Source organism: Dama dama, chromosome 28 (assembly GCF_033118175.1).
Source record: "Dama dama isolate Ldn47 chromosome 28, ASM3311817v1, whole genome shotgun sequence".
Lineage (NCBI taxonomy): Eukaryota > Metazoa > Chordata > Mammalia > Artiodactyla > Cervidae > Dama > Dama dama.
The window spans coordinates 60,772,781-60,793,565 of NC_083708.1; the positions used below are offsets into that span (position 1 = coordinate 60,772,781).

At 39.1% G+C, this 20,785-nt stretch overlaps 1 non-coding gene across 1 annotated transcript; it reads left to right on the top strand.

Moving 5' to 3' along the window:
• Positions 1-2,818: 2,818 nt before the first annotated feature.
• Positions 2,819-2,891, top strand: TRNAG-UCC (transfer RNA glycine (anticodon UCC)). Its single transcript has one exon. It is a non-coding gene; the product is annotated as a tRNA-Gly (tRNA).
• The last annotated feature ends 17,894 nt before the right edge of the window (positions 2,892-20,785 follow it).

A 20,785-nucleotide genomic window follows, 5' to 3' on the forward strand; every position in this document is an offset into this window, starting at 1 on the left:
TCCAGTGGTCATGTATGGATGTGAGAGTTGGACTATAAAGAAAGATGAGTGCCTAAGAACTGATGCTTTTGAACTGTGGTGTTGGAAAAGACTCTTGAGAGTCCCTTGGACTGCAAGGAGATCCAACCAATCCATCCTAAAGGACATCAGTCCTGGGTGTTCATTGGAAGGACTGATGTTGAAGCTGAAACTCCAATACTTTGGCCAACTCATGCAAAGAGTTGACTCATTGGAAAAGACCCTGATGCTGGGGAAAATTGAAGGCAGGAGGAGAAGGGGACCACAGAGGATGAGATGGATGGATGGCATCACCAACTCAATAGACATGGGTTTGGGTGGGCTCCGGGAGCTGGTGATGGACAGGGAGGCCTGGTGTGCTGCGGTTCATGGGGTCACAAAGAGTCGGACATGACTGAGCAACTGAAGTGAACTGAACTTACTCCCATACTCTCAAAATATAAAACAATTTCATATTTAAAATATGCAGCATTGATTGATTAGAATTTGGAACCAGGACTGCTTTTAAATCATTTATCCACACAAACATTGGGTTCTAGGAAATCTGTAAGCTTCTAAAGGCAAGAAAGGAGAGCTGGGTCTTTTTTTAAAAAACATTTTTTATATTAATTTCTATTGGTGTATAATTGCTTTGGGGCTTCCCAGGTGGCACTAGTGGTAAAGAATCTGCCCACAGTGCAGGAGCCACAGGAGGCTCGGGTTCGATCCCTGGTTGGAGATCCCCTGGGGGAGGGCATGGCAACCCACTCCAGTATTCTTGCCTGGAGAATCCCATGGACAGAGGAGCCTGGCGGGCTACAGTCCATAGGGTTGCAAAGAGTCGGATACGACTGAAGCAACTTAGCATGCATGCCAGCACAAATGCTTTACAAAGTTTGTATTACTTTCTACTGAACAGCTAGGCGAATCAGCTCTAGGTATACTATATCCCCTCTGTTCTGGGATTTCCTTCCCATTTAGATCACCACAGAGCACTGAATAGAGTTTCCTGTGCTATGCAGTTGGTTCTCATTAGTTATCTACATTACACATAATATCAGTAGTGTGTATATATATATATATATATATATATATATCAGTCTTGATTTCTTTACAGCACCTGCAATTCTCTCAAGACTTGGATCTTGCCCTGTGACTGGTGAGATACTGCTTCTCTTTAGTTATGCTATTCTCCACAGACTTCTTATTCTGGTTTTCATTCCAAAGCTTGGCCCCTATGTCAAGGATGAAAAAGTCCATGATCAGAAGCATACGTCAGTGCTGGGTGTGACCCACATTTGTAGACTCTGACAACAGTTTCTTCCAATCAAATAAAAGCCAGAGAAAGGAAATATAGTATTGCAGTAGGATGTGAGAACTTTACTTAAATCAAATCTTACAAGAGCTTTTCTAAGCAAGTCCAAATTGAACAGTAAATTTCGTGAGTGGCCAACAAATAAGTAATAAAGGAGACACAGAGATTCTATACGTAATCCAATATCCCAGGTTTAGAAGATGGTCTCTGAGAGCCTGAAATATTAGTCGTATAAATACCGATTTTCAGTTTTTTATCAACAACTGGATCACTTTGTAGTTTGCAGGCCTAAATGACCCTAAGGATACCTCTAATGCCTTTTAGTTCTTCACACCTAACAAAATGTTAATACCATTTCAGCATTTTTAGACTCATGGACTAAAGCATAACAATGATTGATTGTTTAAATGCTACTCTGTCAACTTCTTAAATTGTCTTAGAATACAAAAATGGTAGTATATTAACATTTCATGACACTATATATTCAGTCCCAATATGAAAGTAACTTTTATTCCTATTTAATAAATCTTGAATAAGAGTTCCTTGGGACAGAGCCAGCTGTCAAATAAATTCTGACTGGATTCACATTTGATATGAAAAGACTTCTGTTGAATAACATTGCTCAGATGTCTTCACTATATTAGCAATAGTTTCCATTTTAATAGAAACTTCAAGGAAACGTGGTCTCAGCTCTACTGAATGGCAGAGGAGGGGATGGCACCCCACTCCAGTACTCTTGCCTGGAAAACCCCATGGACGGAGGAGCCTGATGGGCTGCAGTCCAAGGGGTCGCTAAGAGTCAGACACGACTGAGCGACTTCACTTTCACTTTTCACTTTCATGTATTGGAGAAGGAAATGGCCACCCACTCCAGTGTTCTTGCCTGGAGAATCCCAGGGACGGGGGAGTCTGATGGGCTGCCGTCTATGGGGTCACACAGCGTCGGACATGACTGAAGTGACTTAGCAGCAGCAGCAGCAGCTACTGAACGGGCATTATAATGTTTCAAAAAGCAATAGTTTATTTAACAAAAATATGCTCTTAGGTGGGGAAGCAAGAGTTGGTAATTCATATAACAATTTAAAATATCAGCCTTGCTATGAATGTGTCTTATGAAAAATATCATTCATCTCAGCCTTCCCTTTCTCACATCATGAGCCTATTTGTGCATAACACCTACCCATCAGAAACACCAGTGACCCATCCTCTTTGTTTCTTTTCTATATCTTTGGCTTTACAGAGACTAGAAAGTAGAATTTTTTCTAAACATTTAGTCTATATATATCCATTTTACTTTTCAATCAACCATGTGTATCTTAATAGCTTTTTCAAATTTATTTTATTATTATTAAGGGGTTCCTAGGTAAAAATGTGACCATTCATGTGAAAAGAATAATTAAAATTGTGTTGATAAAAAGATACATTATGCATGAAGAAGGAGACCCACTGGATTAGCTAATTATTGTTGGTTAACCAACTATCTCAACATTCAGTGACTTTGGGAATTCCCTGGTGGTCCAGTGGTTAGGAGTTGGCACTTCCACTGCCACGGGCCCAGGTTCAATCCCTGGTCAGGCAACTAAGATAATAATTCCACAGGCCTTATAACAGGCTCCAAAATAAAAACCCTTAGTGGCTTAACAACAAACATTTACTACCTCACTGTTTCTGAGGATGCATCTTAGCTGAGTCCTCTGGCTCAAGGTGTCTGACAAGACTCTAGTCAAGGTAACAAACAGGGATGACGTCAACTCATAGCTTGGCTGGGTAGAGATCTACTTCCCAACTCACTCATGTGATTGTTGTCATGATTCAACTCCTCATGGGTTGTTGAACTGTAGGACTCAGCTTTTCACTGGCTTTTGGTAAGAGATAAATCAAGGGACCAACTTCAGTTCCTTGCAATTAGCCTTCTTCAACACAGCAATTTACTCACCAAAGTATGCCAGTAAGAAAAGTCAAAGAAAGAGAGAATGCAAGCAAGATGGAAGTCATAGTCCTTTTTAATGTACTCAGCAGTGACATTCCATCACTTCTGTCATGTTCCCTTTGTTAGAAGCAGGTTAGTAGGTCCAGGCATACCCGGGGGGTTTCCCAAGAAAAGCTCAGTTCTAGTTACAAGCGGTAACATATTAAAGATGATAGGTAGAAAGGGGATGCTAAAAGTTGATATCCCGGACAATGTTCAGTGGTGACAATTGAAATAGCAGAGATTGCTTAAATTATGAATGATATTGCTACCTGGGGCATTTAATGTAGAGATGAATGGAAACATTATCAGAGGGCATCAGACCAGTACAGGACATTCTTCAGGGGAATCAGACCTTGGCACTGTAAAACAAAGGAACTCCTTCACATATCCTTTTGAATGATAGAGTAATAAATCAGACAATCAATAAGAGTGCCTGCCCAGCAAGGCATAGGCTCTCTAAACTATTGCAGAATTCTCTGCCATCAAGGATGATGGGAAATAAATTCTGACATAAGCCACAATCTAGATTTTAATTTGGAATTTTGTTTCATTGGCTGAATCTTTCACCAAAATTACCAGCAAGGCACCAGACTAGGAAGTGTGTAAGATACAGGTATAATCAAGAATCTGCTCAGAAGGAGTGCACTCTTTCTGAGAAGGAAGCTGTGTTTCCAGCAGACTCCAATATTAAGCAGAACGGTGACAAAATGCTGCTTCTTGATAATTACTGGGACTCTGCTCCTCAAAGTAGATGCAAAGTCCAACAGCACAGGTGTCCAGTGGGAGGTTATTAGAGATGCAGAATCTCAGCTCCATTCCAGAGCTACTGACTCAGAATCCACATTTTAACAAGACTTCTATGAGACTTGATAAAGTCTGAGAAACATGTCTAATATAGCTTTGAGAGAAATGACCATGGAGAGAATGACCAAGTTTAACTACAGAAGTTAAAAAGTTAGATGGAGAAGGTATCATTTGACCTAAACATGAGATGTGTATGATTTCAACAGAAATAGAAATTTTCTTTGTTGGGGGAAGTTAAAGCATTGACAGTAGTCTAGGGCGGGGAAGTAGACCATTCCTGAAATTAAAAAGGAACACGATTCAGTTGAAGTCAGTTTACAAATGGCTTTGACCATTTGCTAAGGAGTTTTTACTTTATTCTGTTGGCAATAAGTGAGACCTTGGAAGTTTTTGAGCAGAATACAATAGCAATAAGAAATATAATACAGTGGTCGCATGGAAGATGTATTGGCATAAGGAGAGGCTAAAGACACCCTAGTTGGGGGTGATTAATATGGATAGACTTCAAGTTAGAAGCTATAGTTCAGGGATGAGGTTATTCAACCTTGAAATGCTAGAGCAGTAGTCAGGGACATTAAGGGGAAGTGATGAAATGCAGAGACATTTCAGAGGTGGAAATTACAGCTCTTGGTAAAACATTGGGGGCTTTCTGCCTGAGTGATGGGGATGAAAATGATGTCATTCAGAAAGATGGGGTCATGAAAACACGAGCAGACTTTGAGAGGAAGAAGATTGTTTGTCTTTGGTCATGAGATAGTTGCTGAGAATCTTGAATGTGTCACTGATGTTATAGCCTTCCCTGCCTTCTTCATGTAGCTCAATTGTCTTTCTGGTTTTACAACTCTCAGGCTTTTCCGTGTCTTCCTGAGAATTCCAGCCAAATGCCTGAAGAATTCGGTACACCTTAATCCAACTGACAAGATTTTCTTCTTTTTTTTTTTTTTGGTTTAAGGTGTCCACATGGAAAAAAAAATAACTTTGAAACATGAATCACATCTTTGTCATTTCCTGGAAAGTTCTCGACTCAAATTTCATGTTGGACAAATTGAATAAAAGGAATCTCTTTCAGTAGAGAGTCCAGAGAAATTGGTTGTGTCAGATTTCAAGAAGGAACAACAAAAAAAAGAGTTTGAAAGAAAGGTAGTTATTGTCCTGATTGGAAACAGGGAGCAACTCTTCACAATTCCACAAAGAAAGAAATCAATCATTTTCTTTGAGGTAGCCCAAAACTTCTTTACTGATTGAAAATGATAGGGCGTTAAGGAGACGTGTTAAAACGTGTTTCTGAAAAGCTACTTGCAAGCTGCGTTCGGCACAGTGCACTTTCAGTGGGTGGAAGTGATACTCCTTCCACAATGCATGGAGTGAAGTGTTTCACCAGCTTTGTAATAAATTAGTTTTTAACAAGCTATTTGCAAACTGTGTTTTGTACAGATTTCTTTAAGTGAATGAAAGTGGTATCCATTTTGTAATAGATGGTTGTAATAGTTTCCACTTTTACAAGCACTTAAAAGCTGCATTCAATGTACTGTTCATTCAGTGAATGGAGGTGATACCCATTCTCTAGTGCATAGAGTGAAGTGTTTAAGAAGACTTGTAATAAGGATGTTTCTAACAAGCTTAAAAATGAGCGGGTGGGACGAACTGAGAGAGTAGCATTGAATCATATACATTATCATATGTAATAGCCAGTGGGAATTTACTATATGGTGTGGGAGCTGAAACCTGGTGCTCTGTGACAACCTAGAGGGGTGTGATGGAGTGGGAGGTGGGAGAGAGGTTCAAGAAGGAGGGGACATATGTATCCCTATGGCTGATTCATAATATATGGCAGAAACCAATACAATATTGTACAGAAACTAACCTCCCATAAAAATAAATAAATTTTAAAAAATGATTTAACATCATGTTCCAATAAAAAATTTTTCTCTCTTGCTTCATAACCTTATTACCTTCTTGGCTGATTATTTTTCATGTCATTATCATATCATTTGTCATTAAACATTCATGTGGAGTGCTTTGTTTATGTTGCAATCTCCATAAAGGCTCTAAAGGGCAGACCCTTTTATATTAGTAGGTTTAGGTGTCTTCAAATATGGCAAGGGTTGTTGGTTAATTAATCACACAGTGAATCTATGTTGAAAGTATAACAGTAGTCATAATATATCCCAAAAGACCCTCCATAAGTCATCTGGATAAAATATAACATATGAAAAAGAAGGGGAAGTTTAACTAAAATTAATAAGGCCAGATTCCATCTTATGTTGGATAGCAGTTAAAATCAACTTTTAACTGCTAATACTTCTCATTTTTTTTCTGAGTGTATTATTGATAGAGAAACTTAACAAGAACCTTATGAAGAGGTAAGATTTTTTAGAAGGCCAATCATGGACTGGAAGAAAACTTGCAATACGTATAAACACCCTCTATATCTATATCTATATCCATATACACAATACGTTAAAAATTCCTGGGACTTCCCTGGAGGTCCAGTGGTTAAAACTTTGCCTTCCCGTGCTGGGGGATGTGGGTTAGATCCCTGGGTGGGGAACTAAAAGCCCACATGCCATGCAGTACAGTGAAAAAAAGAGAGAGAGATGGTAAATCAGTGGTGTTTGGGAATGCTTGATCAAAGAGCAAAAATATTTTTTAATCAAGAAAACCATGAATAAAAATCTTTACCTCTTCAGTTCAGTTCAGTTCAATCATTCAGTCATGTCCAACTCTTTACAACCCCATGGACTTCAGCAGGCCAGGCTTCCTTGTCCATCACCAACTTCTGGAGCTTACTCAAATTCATATCCATAAAGTTGGTGTTGCCATCCAACTCTCTAATCTTCTTTTGTCCCCTTCTCCTTCCACTTTCAATCTTTCCCAGCATCAGGGTCTTTTCAAATGAGTCAGCTCTTCTCATCAGGTGGCCAGAGTATTGGAGTTTCAGCTTCAGTATCAGCCTTCCAATGAATATTCAGGACTGATTTCCTTTAGGATGGACTGGTTGGATCTCCTTGCAGTCCAAGGGACTCTCAAGAGTCTTCTCCAGCACCACAGTTCAAAAGCGTCAGTTCTTACGCACTCACCTCTCTTTACAGTCCAACTCTCACTTCCATACATGACCACTGGAAAAACCATAGCTTTGACTAGACGGACCTTTAATGTCTCTGCTTTTTAATATGCTGTCTAGTTTGGTCATAACTTTTCTTCCAATTGCTCCTTTACTTCTTAATTAATTTTAATTAAAATTATGGCTGCACTTCCAAATGCAGATGGGGATAATAATTGAGAGGGCCATTAAGGGGTTTTTTGAGGTACAGCTTTCTAATTCTGATGCTGCTTATGTGGTCCGTTTGTGACAACGTATTGATCTGTAACTTTTTGGTTTTGCACTTTTCCAGGTGTTAGTAAAAATTATTAGTTAGTAAAAATTATCAGCTTCTTCTAAGGGTTTTTCAACTTTTGAATAATACACAAAAGCAGTCAAGCCAAACAGAAGGAAAAAAAATCTACCAAGTCCATTTTCAACATCAGAAAATATAATCTTATCTCTGAAAATGTGGATGAGCATTTAAAAGAAGCTAAGAATGGTTAAAATTGTTGAATTGGGAATGAGAAATGGTAGGGAAGAAAATGCTGATTTTCATTACAAACCTCATAGAACTAATCAGCTTTTTAAACTATGTATTTGTATAGCTTTGATTTTTTTAAATGTCAAAAGGACTGTAAAATCAATTTAAAAAAAAGTGTTTTCGTAGTTGTAATAGTTTCAGAAGAGCCTAAAAGGTAACGGTTCAAAGTCTTCAGTCACGGTTTTGTTATCTGCCTGTGGGAGTCCTTCCTGAAGACGGAAAGGACACCACTCCCACGCCACTTCCTGTTCTCTTCTCCTGGAATCTTCTGAGGTCTTGTGAATGACTACTTTTCACTTATGAATAATTCTTCCGTTTGGCGACTGAAGAAACCAAGATAGAAGAAAATCTTTGTCTTTGCAATGGGAATCTAGCTGTTCTGAGGAAAGACCCTCTCAATCATAAGAAATTAAGATGGCCTTTCAGCCATGCAAGCCCAGTCACTGCAGTGCTTTTGAAAAGCCAAAGGCACATGGGAAGCTGCATTCTCTGTTTTTGTTTGTTGATTTTTTTTTTTTTAATTTAAGCTTTCAAACTTAAGCATTCACTGTTGATAGACAGATCTCCTTACCTCTCCCCAGCTGTGCAGAGGACTGTGGGCTCTTCCATGAGGACTTGGGTAGAAGAGAACATACAGGCTAGAAATTGACTGTACACTGGAGAGCTTTTGTCTTCTGGCCAACTCCTGCCCAGAGAGCTGGGGAGGGGAAAGCAGTGCTATTTAATGTGCCTTTTGTCAAAGCCCGGAATAGTCTGCAGAAAGCAGAGGCCACAAGAACCTTCATGGTGGATGCCTGGACTCTGCACCACCCGGCTCTGCATCCTGAGGGACGGAAGTGGGAGAGGGAGGCCGGAGAACTCTTCCTCAGGTTCATGGCCTTGTACTATTACAGCCTGCCCCAAATGCAAGCGCTTTTGTTCACTCTGAGAATATTGATAGGTTACATTATGCAACATACAGTTTCACATGGGGGAAAAAAGTTTTCTCTCATCTCACTTTTAGCCTTCTAAGTTCACGGTTTTTTTTGCATTCCCAGATACATTTAGGCTGATGCTGAGTACGTAGGCACTTATCAAAATAGCAGCCAGTGTGCAGTGTTTTGATTATTTTGCCTGAAATCTAAGATTTGGACAACATTTTACACACAATTAAACTATTCAAGCAACACAGACTTTGGAAGGAAAAAAGGTTCTGGCATAAAAAGTTGAATGTTGCTCATGAAGGGTTCTGTTGCTACATGAACCATATTTTCCTGTAATTGCTATTAGCAGAAGACATTAGTCATTTTCTTTATGAAGCAGAACAGTTAAAAAAAAATGGCAAAATGAATCTCATAGTCATTGAACCCATTCCAAAATAGATATAAATTCATTTAAATGACAGTATAATTAAGTTGGTGTGGATTATTGCCTTTAAATTTAAAAGGAGAAAATATAAGATACTTGCCCAAAAAATTATGTAATCATATTAGTTGTGCCATATTGTATGTCTGGTTGAATTAAAACAATGAACATTTTTCCAGACAATGAAAACTATTTCAAATGGGGTGAACTTCAGATTACATTGCTACAAGGACATAAAACTGCTGCCTAGAAAAAACATCAATTTGTATCAGACTATATAAATGACTCACGTCACTCTGCATTACTCATTAAAAATCACATCCACCCACCTCTTCCCTTCAGTTCCTAATTTAATAGTATCTAGAGACACCGAGTGTGTATGTGTGTGTGTTCAGTCACTGAGTCATATCTGATTCTCTGTGACCCCATAGAGTTTAGTCCACCAGGATCCTCTGTCCATGAGGTTTCCCAATCAAGAATATTGGCGTGGGTTTCCATTTCCTACTCCAGGGGATCCTCCCATCCCAGGGATCGAACCCAGGTCTCCTGCATTGCAGGCAGATTCTTTACCACTGAGCCCCATCTAGAGACACTAAAATGTGCTGTCTTACTCTTGAAGCTGAGTTCTGGGACAGAATATTGGTTTATCTACTGGAAGGCTGACCTTTGGATTTGAGTCCACGTCATTCCCACAGTGACCACGGAAACTGGTGTGGCTGCCACTTCTCAGCTCTTGCTGTGTTTGCTGTCATGCTATTACCTAAACAAGTCACCACTTCGAGCATTCATGGCCTACGGCCATTCTGCAAAACAACAAATTGTTTCTATGAATGTAAGTGCTGCTTTAAAGTCATTTAAGTGTATCTCTTCATGACTTCTTGACTTATTTTGACCTCCATCCTACTTAACTACTTTCTTTTTTCTTTCTAGAATTGAGTTTAACTTTGTAAAGTTCCTTTAAAGCAGTGGTTCTCATCAGGTACAAGGGGACATGTGATAACGTCTGGAGATATGCTGGGGGGGGGGGGGGGGAGGTGTTGGAAGCATTAGGGAGAGGCCCAGGACATGCTGCTGGCATACTGGCATCTGGTGAGGGGGGCCCCAGGGCAGTGCTGAATCTCTTACAAGACCTAGGACAGCCCTGCCACAAAGAATTATCCCGTACAAACGTCCGGAGCGCCAACACTGAGAAATGCTGTTTCAGAACAGGGGTAGGAGGCGATAATGATCTTGTTCAAAGTGATCAAAATAAGATTCAAGCCATTAGTTTTGAAACATGCAACTAAGACTCACCTGAAGAAGCTCCTGGTATCCCACCAGGAAAAACATGTTCCTGCAAATTACACTGGGGCAAGAGTTCCCTCTGTATTCACCAGAAATCAGAAACGAACAAGCAGAAATGCCTCAATGGAGAAAAAAAAATGGAAATAATGAGATTTTAAAACATCATGAGATGAAGATTGGCTGTAAGAGGGAAAAGACTGCAAGAAAGCCAAAAGGCAATAGCAGAATTAAAATTTGCACTGAAGGTAAAAAGAAAGGGTTAGCAGTGTAAGAAAGCGCCATCTTTGATTATGAAGGATAAACCTGAAAAGCTTGCCAAGAATGTGAGGAGGAAAGACAAAGGCATTCAAATTATGATAAGGAGGAAAGAAATAAAAGAGAAGGTAAATCGCACATGAGAATTATATGTATACCTACATAATAAATCACAACAACAGGAACCAAAGCAAAGACTTATATTTAAAGTACCAGGCACGATATTAGAAGACATCCACAGAATGTCTCCAAAGATACTATCGAATTGAAAAGATATAGGGAAAATTTCTACAAACTTTATACAAAAAGCATCAGAATGTTCTCTCTGCCGCTAAGTGTCAGAGAACTGTGAAGCAACATCAACAGAGGTTTTAGGTGAAATGCTTTTTTAAAGAGGCTTTTTTAGAAGCCTTTTTTAAAGAGTTCTTTTTTAAAGAGCCCTTATAACAAATCCCAAATAATCTGTTATTCTTATACATAAAGACAGCGAAGTCCGTCTCACATGTGCACAGCCACAAAATACAAATCACTGACAGGCCTTTTCTTTCATTACTTGAAGTTTTTTCCAGCTAAGGTATGAATTAAAACTTAAGAGCCCAATATAGAAATTATACTTTTATAAGCCTTCCACATACTATCCAGCAGTCCCACTTCTGATATATATCCAAGGAAAACAAAAATATTAATTTGAAAAGATATATGCACCTCAATGTTCATAGCAGCTTTATATGCAATAATCAAGACAACCTAAGTGTCCATCAACAGATGAATGGATAAAGAAGATGTGATTCACACAGACAATGGAACATTACTCAACCATTAAAAAGAATGAAATTTTGCCATTTACTTAACACGGTTGGTCCTGGAGGATATTAAATATAGTGAAATAAGTCAGAAAAAGACAAATACATAGAATCTAAAAAATAAAGCAAATGAATATAACAAAACAGAAATGGACCCAGATACAGAAAACAAACTAGTGGTTCCCAGAAGGCAACAGTGGAAAAGAGGAGAGGCAAGCTCGGCAAAGAGGATGAAGAAGCGTGAGGACGTAATGCTCAGCGTGAGGACGTAATGCTCAGCGTGAGGGTACACTCGCTATTTAATAACAACGCTGTATGAAGTACAGTCTATAAAAACATCAAGTTACTGTGCTATACACCTGAAACTGTAATATTTTAAGTCAACTATACTTCAGTCTAAAGCATAAATAAATAATAAGCCCAACAAGAAACACTGAAAACATAAAGTTAAATCTAACTGCCTGTTGTTAGCAATGACAATAAAAATTAAATTCATATGCTGAAATGATTCCTGAAAGAGAAGATAGATAGTGTAAAAACAGCAATTTTCAATTATCATTTTAAAGGAAAAAACTCCAGGATATTAACAAAAGCTAGAATGACAAAGATAAGGAGAAATTAGGCTAAGGAACAAACATTAAATTCCTCATCCTACAAAGGTAAGAAAGAGGAGTTCAAATGTTTATCCTTCATTCTTTCAGTACTAAAGATGTAAATAAATATACTTTTAAAACATTTTCAAAGTAATCTAGTGATAAAGATAAAAGTAAATTTAAAAGTTTCAAATCTCCAAGAAAGAAAACAAAAGTTAAAGTAAAAAAAAACACACAAAGAAGAAAACAAAGAAATGCTAAATGTATAACATTTTTTAAAAAGAGACTTAGCTCCTTCAATAAAAGAATAAAAATGTAATACTCAACTATAAATTATTTAGGAGACATTCTAATATTAAAGGCATTTATAAGTGGAATATTACTTTGCACTTATAAAACTGATTAATGTTTTAAAAACTCATACTAGACTTGGAAGGAGTGTGATGAGATAGAAATTCTCGTAATTTTGTGAAGTGCTTCTGGAAAATTTTTTCCACACACATTCAGGGTCTGATACAAGTTTTTAGCCTGTGACCAACTAAGTTAAGTTCTTGAAAATCATCATAATGAGTATAACAAGATGTAGACAAATAGCAATATATAATTAGTTTTGTTGAAACACTATTTTGATACAGAAAACTTAGATATTTCCTTATGTCCAATAATAGAGGACAAGTCAAACAAATTGTCATTTATCCATATTGTGAACTATTATACAGCTATTAAAGTTATGACGTGTAAAATTAATAATGTCAAAATGCTAAATACATAGTTCTAATTAAAAATAGCAGGTAAAACTTTAATATGATATTAATTTAAATAAACATACCTATGGTGAAAGTGTGGGAGACCTGGGTTCAGTCTCTGGGTTGGGAAGATCCCCTGCAACAGGGCATGGCAACCCACTCCAGTATTCTTGCCTGGAGAATCCCAGGACAGAAAAGCCTGGTGTGCTGCCGTGCATGGGGTCACAAAGAGTCAGACACGGCTGAGAATCTAAGCACAGCACAGTGTGAAAGGGCTAGCCACTTAGTCGTGTCTGACGTCTTGCGACCCATGGACGGTAGACTGCCAGGTTCCTCTGTCCACGGAGTTCTTCAGGGAAGAATACTGGAGTGGGTTGCCATTCTTTATCCAGGGGATCTTTCTGACGTGGATCTCCTGCATTGCAGGCAGCTTCTTTGCTATCTGAGCCACCAGGGAAATATACCTATCAGTTCAGTTCAGTTCAGTCTCTCAGCAGTGTCCCACTATTTGTGACTCCATGGTCTGCAGCACGCCACGCTTCCTTGTCCATCACCAACTCCCGGAGCTTGCTCAAATTCATGTCCATAGAGTCGGTGATGCCATCCAACCATCTCATCCTCTGACATCCCCTTCTCCTCCTGCCTTCAATCTTTCCCAGCATCAGGGTCTTTTCAAATGAGTCAGTTCTTCACATCAGGTGGCCAAAGAATTGGAGCCTCAGCTTCAGCATCAGTCTTTCTAATGAATATTCAGAACTGATTTCCTTTAGGATTGACTGCTTTGATCTCCTTGCAGTCCAAGGGACTCTCAAGCGTCTTCTCCAACACTACAGTTCAAAAGCATCAATTCTTCAGTGCTCAGCTTTCTTTGGGCTTCCCTGATAGCTCAGTTTGTTAAGGAATCCACTTGCAATGCAGGAGACCCCAGTTAGATTCCTGGATGGGAAGATCCCCTGGAGAAGGGATAGGCTACCCACTCCAGTCTTCTTGGGCTTCCCTGTGTCTCAGCTGGTAAAGAATCCTCCTGCAATGCGGGAGACCTGGGTTCAATCCCTGGGTTAGAAAAATCCCCTTCAGAACGGAAAGGCTACCCTCTCCAGTATTCTGGCCTAGAGAGTCCCATGGACTATAAATACAGTCCATGGGATCAGAAAGAGTCAGACAGGACTGAGCAATTTTTATTTTCAGCTTTCTTTATGGTCCAACTCTCACATCCATAAATGACTACTGGAAAAACCATGGTTTTGACTAGGTGGACATTTGTCGGCCAAGTAATGTTTCTTCTTTTTAATATGCTGTCTAGGTTGGTCATAGCTTTTCTTCCAAGGAGCAAGCATCTTTTAATTTCATGGCTGCAGTCACCATCTGCAGTGATTTAGGAGCCCCAAAAAATAGTCTGTCACTGTTTCCATTGTTTTCCCACCTATTTTCCATGATGTCATGAGACCAGATAATATGATCTTTGCTTTTTGAATGTTGAGTTTAAAGCCAGCTTTTTCACTCTCTTCTTTCACTTTCATCAAGAGGCTCTTTAGTTCCTCTTCACTCTCTGCCATAAGGGTGGTGTCATCTGCATATCTGAGGTTATTGATATTTCTCCCAGCAATCTTGATTCCAGCTTGTGCTTCATCCAGTCCAGCATTTCACATGATGTACTCTGCATACAAGCTAAATAAGCAGGGTGACAATATACGGCCTTGATGTACTCCCTTCCCAATTTGGAACCAGTCCATTTTTCCATGTCCGGTTCTAACTGTTGCTTCTTGACCTGCATTCAGATTTCTCAGGAGGAAGATAAAGTGGCCTGGTATTCCCATCTCTTGAAGAATTTTCCACAGTTTTTTGTGATCCACACAGTCAAAGGCTTTAGCATAGTCAACGAAGCAGAATTAGATATTTTTCTGGAATTCTCTTGCTTTTTCTGTGATCCAATAGATGTTGGCAATTTGATCTCTGGTTCCCCTGCCTTTCCTAAATCCAGCTTGAACATCTGGAGGTTCTTGATTCATGTACTGTTGAAGCCTTGCTTGGTGAATTTTGAGCATCACTTTGCTAGCATGTGAGATATACCTATAAATGTACTTAAATTGAAGAAAATTTACCAGAATGTTCACACAGATGATGTATGCTCAAGTTTTGTTAACTTGGCACTGTTATGCGTTTTCCAAATACTCTACAAAGACCATAAACTCTTTGATTCAATGCGTTTTATTTTTGTTTTAGGTGCTGGATAAGCAGCCAAATGACCTGATGCAAAACTTTGAGACAATGAACAGAAGAAAATGTGAAGTTACCCATCTGCACAAAAATTGTTACCAGTAATTTAGTCCATTTTTCTTCAAGTTCTTTTTGTTTGCTATATTTTTGACTTGAGTTTCTGGTGGGGGGAATCCCTAGAATTTCTTTATATTAATATTTCTTTATTTCCACTAACTCCAAGTGATTTTTCCTTCCAGGAAGCAACTGACTCTTCTTAGTTGCTCATGAGTTTTAACTCTTAAGAGCATAATAATTCACTTTAGGGAATGAAAAGAATAGGAGAGGTTTCTCCAGGAGACAAGAGGTTTCAGCAAATTTTAGTGGATTAAGAAAAGTGGGGTGAAAGAGGATCTGTATGAAAGCATGAAGAAGAGGTGACTATTAAGGCAAAAAGAAAAAGAAAAAGGAAACCCCAAACTTGGAAAAATAAATACAATGAAGATTGAGTAAAAAACAGCTGGAAAACAAATCAATTAGTTAGAAGTCAATATACAAAGTCATAGAAACCCACTCAACATCACTCTCCACCTATAACACAAAATGCCAAAAGGCAAGTATTTCTACTCCATCATGAGGGGGAAAAAAATAGGGATAGTCTATATAAAAATTGAACACAATTTTAAAGGAAAATCAGGAGCTCTTTTGTGGGTGTCAGCACCACTGTGAGAGTTTCCCACATGATGGTATTTGGGGGACCACCACCAAGGACAAACAATTAACAAACTCCTGCTTTTGTATGTGGAAACAGCAAAATAAATGAAAAGCCATCTGTGAAATGAAAATGACATCTTCTCCTCCACAACATTTAATGCTAGAAGAAAACAGTATCTTCAAAAGTCTGAGAGACGGGATTTACAACCTAATAGTCATTTCCCAGTAGATTTAGGAATATATCGAATGTGAAAATAAAGACAAAAAGGAAATGAGAAGAAAGAGTAAAGACACACCCAGATATGCAAAGATGCAGTTATCTCCCACACACCCTTTATTAGGAAGTTAGTCAAAAGACATAGTCTGTAATTACGTAAAAGTGATGGAATAAGAGATAATATGCACTTTATTATGTGAAGTTACAAAAGTAAGTAATGAAGTAACTAAAAGTAGTAATACAACTATGTTGGAAGAAGAGAAGGAGGAGATGATGTTATAAGTGAATTAAATCATCAACCATAATTCCAGAGAGCCAGTATGTAGTGATATAAATACAAGTATCAAAATAGTTCAAGCTAGAGAAAGTTAAAAAGAATGGGTTAGGAAAGGAGTGGGAAGACAAAGTAAAGATGATTTTTATTAGTATAAGTCCTTCCACTCTAAATTATTGTGAAATTATGCACATGAATAATTTAAATAAAAAATTTATATAAATTGCAAGTGAGGATATAGAGATAGTATGTACAGCTGATTCACAAGATAAACTTACCTATTAAAGGGAACAGAGAAATGCGGAAATCAATCAGCAAAGATGAGGTCAGGAAAACTATGTCAATTTGATTTTTAATGGAAAATTAATATTATTTCTGCATTGACTGGAATGATACCAAAAGACAGAGAAATTGATAATACTTTCTGCCCCATCCATTGCAGTAGAGAGCCAGTACCGAAGCTAATTATAAGGTGAGTACCATTTCTGAAGAACACTTACACCTCACTAATGTCATCTTTACCCATCGACCATCTCTACATACTTATCTTCAAACTTTGAAGTGCAGTATCAAAGTTGATGTCTTCAACAGTTTCCCACTGGAGATTTAAGTTTATTTGAAATGCCTTTGCTGGGAAGCTTCCCTGTAAAGACTTCTTCAACCTGGTAAAATTATGCAATAGATGTGTAAGCATCAAGACTGGCTGACACCCTACACTTGATTCAGAGAAGACAGACAATAAAGAAACTACTCAAGGGATGGGAATGTAAATTGATACAACCGCTATGGAGGACAGTATGGAGTTTCTTTTAAAAACTAGGAATAAAATTAGCATATGACCCAACAATCCCACTACTGGGCATATACCCTGAGAAAACCATAATTGAAAAAGACACATGTACCCCAATGTTCACTGCAGCACTATTTACAATAGCTAGGATATGGAAGTAACTTAGATGTCCATCGACAGATGAATGGATAAAGAAGCTGTGGTACATATATGCAATGGAATGTTACTTGGCCATAAAAAGGAACACCTTTGAGCCACCTCTAATGAGGTGGATGAACCTAGAACCTATTATACAGAGTGAAGTGAATCAGAAAGAGAAAAACAAATATCATATATATTAACACATATAATAGGAATCTAGATAGACGTACTGATGAACATATTTATAGGGCAGCAGTGGAGACAAACACCGACATCGAGAACAGACTTGTGGACACAGAGGGGAAGGAGAGGATGGATGAAGTGAGAGAGGGTAGCGTGGAAACATACATACTACCATATGCAAAATAGATAGGAATCTCCTGGGGGCTCAGATGGAAAGGCATCTGCCTGTAATGTGGGAGGCCCAGGATCAGTCCCTGGGTCAGGAAGATCCCTTGGAGAAGGGAATAGCAACCCACTCCAGTGTTCTGGCCTGGAGAATTCCATGGACAGAAGTACAGTCAGTGGGGTCACAACGAGTTGGACACAACTGAGCAACTAACACTTTCATTTCACACGTGAAATAGAGAGCCAGTGGACTCAGTCCCTGTGTGACTCAGGGGGCACAAACTGGGGCTGTGTGACCATCTAGAGGGTGGGATGGGTTGGGAGGTGGGAGGGAGGTTCCAGAGGGACGGGATGTATGTATACCTATGGCTGATTCATGTTGATGTACGGCAGAAACCAACACAATATTGTAAAGCAATTATGCTTCAATTAAAAATAAAAATTTTTAAAAAGAAGCTACTCAAAGAATTCTAGTCTTTCACAAGCATCAAGTTGATTTAGTTTCTCTTTTCTGTTAAGTCTGGACTGCCATCTTAGTTCAAAGACCCCCCGGGTAATCTTCCCCCAAGAAGTACTAGCCAGGAGTTATTACTGATGGTCTAACAGCTCTGCATATGCTTCCCCCAGCACTCCGTTTCACTAAAAGTAGAGGTAAAATATCGTTCAGTCAGGAATCCATACCAATTTTGAAGGACCCTTCTGAACTTGCCTCAAACAGACTTCGGCCAGATATTAAACATCAAGCGCCACAATCAAAGTCCTACACTGCGGTGTGAACAGTTGGATTGATTACCTGACATCCTCTGACAAAAGACCGGTCTCTGCTTCAGCTGTATTTTTTAATGTGTATACTGATCATTTGTCACTAGTAAGACTAAGACAAATTTCCAGCCTGACATAAGGATGCCCAGGAAAGAAAGATTGAGGGTAGGGGTAAATGAGTCTTACTAGGCTTCTAATCATTAAAGATATCACCCTGTCTTTAAGAATAGGAGTCATTACTGCTAAACTACTCATGAAATTCATGTCTTTGATTTATGACAACTATTCCTATTTAGATTTAGTTGAGGCATACAAGTAATAAAGACCAGCAATGTGTTTTGGAAAAATATCTGTTCCATTCCTCTGCCCTTTTTTAAAAATAATTTTATTTATTTATTTTTTTGGCTGTGCGGGGTCTTTTTTGCTGCTTGGGGTATTCTCCAGTTGCAGCAACCAGGGGCCACCTTCTAGTCGGGGTGCATGGGCCTCGCAGCGGGGCAGCTTCTCTTACTGTGGAGCACGGGCTCAAGAGTGTGCAGGTTTCAGTGGTTGCAGCACGTGGGCTCGGTAGTCATGGATGTGGGATCCTCCCAGACCAGGGGTCGAATGGGCAGATTCTTTACCACTGAGCCACCTGGGAATCCCCCTGCACAAACTTTTAAATCAGGTTGTTTGGGTTTTTTGTGGTTGAGTTGTATGTGTTTATATTTTGGATATGAACCATATTCACAGCTTTCTTCTCCCACTCTGTAGGCTGTCGTTTTGTTTTGCTGATATTTCCTTTGCTACGCAGAGCTTTCTAGCTTGATGTGATCACATTGGTTTGCTTTGTTTCCCTTGCCTGAGGAGACATATCCAGAAAGATATATATTGCTAAGGTCAACATCAAAGAACATACTGCCTAACGTTCTTTTTAGGAGCTTTAGGGTTTCCAGTCTTGCACTGAAGTCTTTAACCCATTTTGAGTTGATTTTTGTATATGATGTGAGACAGTTCAAAAGAAGACGTATGGATGCCCAAAAGGCATATGAAAAGATGATCAGCATCACTAATTATCGGGGAAATGCAAATCAAAGCCACAATGAGATGGAATGGTTCACACCATTAGAATGGCTATTATCAAAAAGGCCAGAAATAAAAAATGTCGGAGATAATGTGGAGAAAACAAAATTCTCATACTCTATTGGTGGGGATGTAAATTGGTGCAACCAATATGGAAAACAGCGTAGGTTTCTCAAAAAATTTAGAACAAAACTACCATATTATTTAGCTATTCCACTTCAGAGTATTTGTCCAAAGAATATGAAAACACTAGTTTGAAGAGATGGATGCACCATTATGTTTATCATAGCACTATTTACAATAGCCAAGATATGGAAACAATCTACATGCCCATCAGCTGATGAATGGATAAAAAATATGTTATATATATGTATATATAGGGGCTTCCCTGGAGCTCAGGTGGTAAAAAATCTGCATGCAATGTGGGCGACCTGGGTTCAATCCCTGGGTTGGGAAGATCCCCTGGAGGAGGGCATGGCAACTCATTCCAGTATTCTTGCCTGGAGAATCCCCATGTACAGAGGAGCCTAGTGGGCTATAGTGCACGGGGTCACAAAGAGTCAGACACAACTGAGTGAACAAGCACAGCAGAGCATGTATATGTAAGATTATGTTAACTAAGCAAGAATGGTTATTATTTATGCCAGAGGATTCTTTGTTTCTGGACTGGTATTTGTGCCTTTGAGTTTTTGACAGTCATTAACTACCAGAAAGGAGAGTATTCAGCTCAGTTCAGTTCAGTTGTCAGTAGTGTCCGACTCTTTGCGATCCCATGAACTGCAGCATGCCAGGCCTCCCTGTCCATCACCAACTCCCGGAGTTCACCCAAACTCATGTCCATCGAGTCAGTGATGCCATCCAACCATCTCATCCTCCATCGTCCCCTTCTCCTCCTGCCTTCAATCTTTCCCAGCATCAGTGTCTTTTCAAATGAGTCAGCTCCTCACATCAGGTGGCCAAAGTATTGGAGTTTCAGCTTCAACATCAGTCCTTCCAATGAATATTCAGGACTGGTCTCCTTTAGGATGGACTGGCTGGATCTTCTCTCAGTCCAAGGGACTTTCAAGAGTCTTCTCCAACACCACAGTTCAAAAGCATCAATTCTTCAGTGCTCAGCTTTCTTTATAGTCCAACTATCACATCCATACATGACCACTGGAAAAACCATAGCCTTGACTAGATGGACCTTTGTTAGCAAAGTAATGTCTCTGTTTTTTAATATGCTGTCTAGGTTGGTCATAACTTTCCTTCCAAGGAGTAAGCGTCTTTTAATTTCATGGCTGCAGTCACTATCTGCAGTGATTTTGGAGCCCAGAAAAACAAAGTCAGTCACTGTTTCCCCATCTGTTTGCCACAAAGTGATGGGACTGGATGCCATGATACTAGTTTTCTGAATGTTGAGCTTTAAGCCAACCTTTTCACTCTCCTCTTTCATTTTCATCAAGAGGCTGTTTAGTTTTTCTTCACTTTCTGCCATAAGGGTGGTGTCATCTGCATATCTGAGGTTATTGGTATTTCTCCTGGCAATCTTGATTCTAGCTT